The sequence below is a fragment of the Pipistrellus kuhlii genome, unplaced genomic scaffold (genome assembly GCF_014108245.1).
Source record: "Pipistrellus kuhlii isolate mPipKuh1 unplaced genomic scaffold, mPipKuh1.p scaffold_m20_p_3, whole genome shotgun sequence".
In the NCBI taxonomy this organism is placed as follows: Eukaryota; Metazoa; Chordata; class Mammalia; order Chiroptera; family Vespertilionidae; genus Pipistrellus; species Pipistrellus kuhlii.
Window position 1 is genome coordinate 158596614 of NW_023425529.1, and position 6000 is coordinate 158602613.

At 40.7% G+C, this 6000-nt stretch overlaps 1 protein-coding gene across 1 annotated transcript in view; it reads left to right on the plus strand.

Annotated features, from left to right (window-relative positions):
- The window catches only part of MYO16 (myosin XVI), a 414776-nt gene that overhangs the window by 51910 nt on the left and 356866 nt on the right, over positions 1–6000 (plus strand). The window lies entirely within an intron of this gene.

Sequence of the window (6000 nt, forward strand, 5' to 3'; positions counted from 1 at the left end):
AAATAACAGTACTCTGCTAGTGGCCCAGCTCTTATGCATGTAAATAAAACTAACTTACATTCTTTTGGAAACAAAATGAGGAGATTAAAGGGATAAGCTAGATGGGAAACGCTTTATTAATTCTTGAGTCTTTGCAAATATATTGCCTTTGTATACTGTTATACATAATTTGTGAGTCTAAGATGAAGGGGAAAGCTGGACCTGAAATTCATGAAAGAAAACCTTGTGATGACCAAAAGAACATAGTTCTTAGGGCTGAGCCTCCTTTTCCTGGGTACTGAGTAAATAAAAACAAATGAAAAATTGAAGGTTGCCAGAAAGACAAAATTGCAGGGTTTCAAAATGACTTAAATACTGAAAAAGGCAATTTAGCCATCTGAAATGTCAAGTGTGAGTAGGTTGCTCTGCAATGTGCCCTGTGTTTTAGGCATTCTTCGTTACAGCCCCTAAGCTCTAATTATGTATTCTAGGGTCAAGGTCTTTGAGAAAAAGACTGCCTATGTTTGTGTGAGGTAACAGGGTAAGCTATGGAAATCTTTGTGATTTTTCTAGTTTTGTTCATTTAACTCAATTATTATTCAGTGAGTACTTGACACAAAGGGTAGATTTTTTTGAAGGACATTTCTCTTGGAAGTGCCACAAGAACTTTTATGTTGGAGATTAACCATTTCCACTGTATTGCAGGTGGGTATTTGAGAAACAGGTTTTAATGTTTTGTTTTTTGTGTGTTTTTTTGCATATAAAATGTAAGAATACCATCTACATTTTTAATAAATACATCTGAATTTGTCTGTTTACCTACCCTTTGCTAAATTACTCATGTATCAAACCTAACACAGGTATCAGGTACTGCTATAGACAGAAGGGAAATAATGTTAACAACTAACAAAATCAGAAACCAGGAATTTAGTCTTGTGAGGGCAATAAATTGGTAGATGGAAACTCAGGTTTAAAATAGTATGATATTTATGGAGCTAAAAACTGAACCCAAGAAGTTTTTCTAAAATGCTATCAGGGTTTTATGCCTTTAATAAATGAGCTATTGCGGAGTTCCTAATGCTAACAAAACCTTCTTGAATGGAGTGTGAAAGCAAATTCTTTTCATTCTGCCTTTTGACAGCAGCAGGCCTTAGTTAAGCTTAAGTGGAATACATTAGAAATAAGCAATATTATTTCTTTTACCCAGGGAATTCTAGTTTTATCATAAAGACTGTGATGTAAGCAGTGGAATTTCATGCAGCTATTAAAATATTGAACCACATGGTCAAGGGCAACAAAAGCAAAATTAAATAACTGGGACTACATCAGTCTAAACAGTTTCTTCATAGTGAAGGAAGCCATCAACAAAATGAAAAGACACCCCACTGAATGGGAGAAGTTATTCACACATGATATATCTGATAAAGATTTAATATAAATGTATATAAGGAACTCATAGAACTCAATATAAAAAACAATCTGATTAAAAAATGTGCAGAGGATCTGAATAGACATTTCTCCAAAGAAGACATACAGATGGATAGTAGATATGAAAATATGCTCATTGTCACTAATCATCAGGGTAATGCAAAGTGAAACCACCATGATATACAACCTCACACCTGTCAGAAAGTTGTCATCAAAGAGTCCACAAAATAACAAGTGCTGCCGAGGATGTGGAGAAAAGGGAGCCCTGAGGCATTGTTATTTAGGTTGTAAATTGAAGCAGCCACTACAGAAAACAGTATGGAGATTCCTCCAAAAATTAAAATTAGAACTGTCATGGTACTCAGCAATTTCACTTCAGAACTTGAAAAAAATATATGCAAAAGTGAAAAACTAATTTAGAAGCAAATCACTGATTTGAAAAGATATATGCAAGCCTATGTTCCTTATAGCATTATTTACAATAGCCAAGATATGGAAGGAACCTAGGTGTCCATCAATAGATGAGTGGATAAATAAGATGTGTCATATATATACAGTGAGACATTACTTAGCTATATAAAAGGATGAATTTTGCCATTTGTGACAATATCTATGGATCCTAGAGGGTATTATGCTAAGTGAAATATGTTAGAGAAAGATAAGTGCCATATAATTTCTCCTGTATTTGGAACCTAAACAAAATAACAAAACAGAAACAAACACTGTAGATACAGAGAATAAACCAATAGTTGCGAGAATGGAAGGAGTTGGTGGATGGGTGAAAAGTGGAGCTCACTCCAGCTAAAAAATAATAACATATATATATAGTGTACAACATAGGGAATCTACACTAATAAAAGAGAAACATGCAGATTAACCATCATTCCAGTACACCTGCAAACCACACACACTAACCAATCAGGGGTGAGTATGCAAATCAGTCTAACCAAGATGGTGGCCAGCCATGGAGCTGCAGCAAGCAGGAGGCTTGGGTTGCCCTGGCAATGGAGAAAACTAAGCTTCCCTGCCCCTCTGGCCTGGCTGGCTCTGGCCTCCACTCAAGACTACAAAGTTTCAATTATAGAAGATAAATAAATCCAGCTGAAACTGGTTTGGCTCAATGGATAGAGGGTCAGCCTGTGGACTGAAAGGTCCCAGGTTCGATTCCAGTCAAGGGCATGTACCTTGGTTGCAGGCACATCCCCAATAAGGAGTGTGCAAGAGGCAGCTAATTGATGATTCTCTCTCATCGATGTTTCTAATTCTCTATCCCTCTCTCTAAAAATAAATCAATAAAATATATATTTTTTTTAAAAAAAGAAGATAAATAAATCCTAGATACTTGCTTCCAGTTGGCCTCCATTCAAGGAGGTGTTGGAAAAAAAAAAAAAAAAAAAGGAAAAGAAAAAAGGAGAGGCTGGGACCTTGGGTTGCCGGGGAGTGATTAGGCCAGGATGGGATGGCAGGGGCTGCTGGGGGTAAGCATACCAGCAGAGGGACCAGTTGGGAGTGAGTTGGCTGTCAGTGGGGGTCAGTTGGAGGTGATAAGGACAGTGGGGGGGCGGGCAGGTTAGAGTGAGCAGGCCAGCAGTTGGGGGTGAGCAGTACAGTGGAGAGGGATGGTAGGGATAAGCAGGCCAGCAGGAGGTGTAGTTGGGGGCTAAACAGGTTGGCACAGGGGGAAGTTCGAGGTGATCTGGCTGGTGGAGGGCATTTGGGGGCAAGCAGGGTGGTGGTGGGGGGCAGTTGGAGATGAGCAGTCTGGCAGACAGAGTGGTTAGGGGTAATCAGGCAGGCAGGCAGGCAGGCAGGAGAGTAGATGGAGCCAGGAGTTCCCGGATTGTGAGAGGGATGTCCGACTGCCAGTTTGGCCCAATTCCTATAAACCATCAGTAGGACATCCTTCAAGGAGTTCCAGATTGGAGAGGGTGCAGGCTGGGCTGAGGAACACTAGCCCCATGCATGAATTTTGTGCACCAGGCCACTAATAAGACAATAATATCTTTATACTGGAACTTTGCACAGTGGCAGATGGGTACTAGACTTACTGTGGTGATCACATTGTAAGGTATGTAAATGTTGAATCACTGTGTTGTAAAATGAAAACTAATCAATATTGTATGCAAATTAAACTTTAATGAGTAATTTTTTAAAAATACTGAGCTAGGACAGATATATCCAAGACATTGGTAAATATCAAAAGCAGGTCAGGGATTAGTACATATAATACAATGAGATCAATAGATGAGGGAGGGAAAAGGTATACATTTATACTAGCAAAAGCCTAGGTGGCCCTTGTGTATGATGTCATCACAAGATGGCCACCACAAGATGGCTGTGCACACAGTGGAGGCTAGTCCTGGCCTCTCTGTCACCTGGCACAGAGGAGGCAGGTCCTGGCAAAGGAGGTGTGTTGCAGCAGGGAAGGGCAGTTGTGGGTGATCAGGCTGGCAGGCAAGGATAGTTGGGGGCTATTGGGCCAGCAGCGGAAGGCAGTTGGAGGCAATCAGGCTGGCAGTGGAGCAGTTAGGTGCCAATCAGGCTAGCAAGAGAATAGTAAGGGGGCAATCAGGTAGGCAGACAGGTGAGCAGTTAGGAGCCAGCAGTCCTGGATTGTGAGAGGGATGTACTACTACGGTTTAGGCCCGGGGCCTAAACCGACGGTCAGGCATCCCTTGAGGAGTCCCAGATTGGAGAGGGTGGAGGCCAGGCTGAAGGACACCCCCCAACCCTGTGCGCAAATTTCATGCACCTGGCCACTATTTATATATATATATGCTTCATGTGTGTTTCTCTAAAGTATCTGGAGTTCTAAGAAGCAGAGATAGTTAGCAACTTATTACAGTAGAGGCAGTTCAACAACTTAACATCTTTAAAACCATGGAATTAGATACTATATTTTGAAAAGAGGCAGAATACTAGACTCTAGAGAAAATGGCTAAAAACTTATCATTATTAAAATGGCCTAGATGTTAACAAAAATACTCACTATGTGGAAGGTACCTCACTCTGCCCTACTCACCCGAACCAGAACATCTGGACAGGGACCATATAACTCCACCCTCCTTTGTTTTCTCAAAAGAGAAAGGGCAAAAGCTGCAAGGTTAAAGACTGGTGAGGAAATTACTCAGAGTTGGGAAAAATATGCCCACCACAGGGGCTGTTTCTGGGGAATTTTTTTGGGGGATGTGTAACATCCATACAGGACAGTGCAACAGGAAGCAGAGAGATAAATAAAGAAACAAAATGGAAGCAAAGGGAAGATGCTAATGAGAGAGAAAAGGGTCAGTGGGATTGAGGAAAACTGGGAGGCAGTATGACTAAGAGGCTTGTCAGTTCAGGGCTGGCTTCCTGGGCAGGTGGTCCATGTAGTCACAGAGGGCTTTGTTCTGAGAAGGGCTTATGCTTCGTTTCATCTTCTGCTGTCATCATTTTGAAATGCCTAATGTGTTTTGAATCAGGGGCTCCACACATTCTGCTTTGCCTGGCACTTTGAGAGGTAGAGGATAGAGACAGGAGGAGCTGGGTGCTACAGGCCCAGGTGACAGGTAGAGTTGGCTGGAGGTGTCAGGGTGCTGTTGAGAGTGACAGAGTGGCTCTGCAGCCATTTACTTGCTATACAAAGTGCCACTAGAAATTGGACAAAGGGATAAAGAATAGCTTGAACTGGGACGGAGATTTGCCTGCTTGAGAAAAAAATCTTTTTAGGGAGAATTAAATTTACTACCTAACAATAGTATTGTAAGAACATTATAACAGGAATGCTCAGCCACTGTAATCTTTCCAGACAAGTGTGATTAGAGGGTATTTATTGCTGTCAAATCATTATTCATAATCTTCTGAAATGTGAATCTAAAAATGACATTACTTTCGAGAGGTTGATATCGCTTTCAACACTGGATCTAATTAACTCTTTTTTGGTAAAAGACACTGGAAAGCCAAGCCCTGGGTATCTGAATTGTAAATGTGGACTCCTGAGGTGTAGGTTGAGGATACCTTGGTAGGCACAGGAGGAGGAGGAGGTCACATCTTTATGGATTAGGCAGGGAGCTATCAAAAAGATGAGAGTAGAATATAAATTACTTCCATATGAATTTCCTGAAATAAATTGGATCCAGGCCCAAATTCCAAAACAATATATTGAGCTTTCTACTCTGGTTCTCACCTTCTCAGTCATTGTGACCAAACCTGCATCTCCTGTGGATGGGGTCATATGCATTTCCTACCATCAGGGCCTAATAGTGGTGACCCTTGCTATTGTTACACAGGATGTGGAACATCTGGCAGCCAAAGATCGTAGTTCAAAACTGAAACTAGTATCTCAATCTTCCTATATTTCATGTGGCCCCAGGTGCCTCCATGCATCCCAATACTGATACATGCTCACATCATCCTCCATATGGAATTTGTACCATAATTTTGCATTTCATTAGTGTATCATCTTGAGATTAATAGATGATTTGGAAAAAGATATGACTGTTCTTCCATGGATATATATTATGATTGTGAACCACAATTCCTACATCTTATTTTGTTTGGTGAAATATTAGTTCTAAGATTGTGCCTATTTTTTTTAAATTGGGTTGTCTTTTA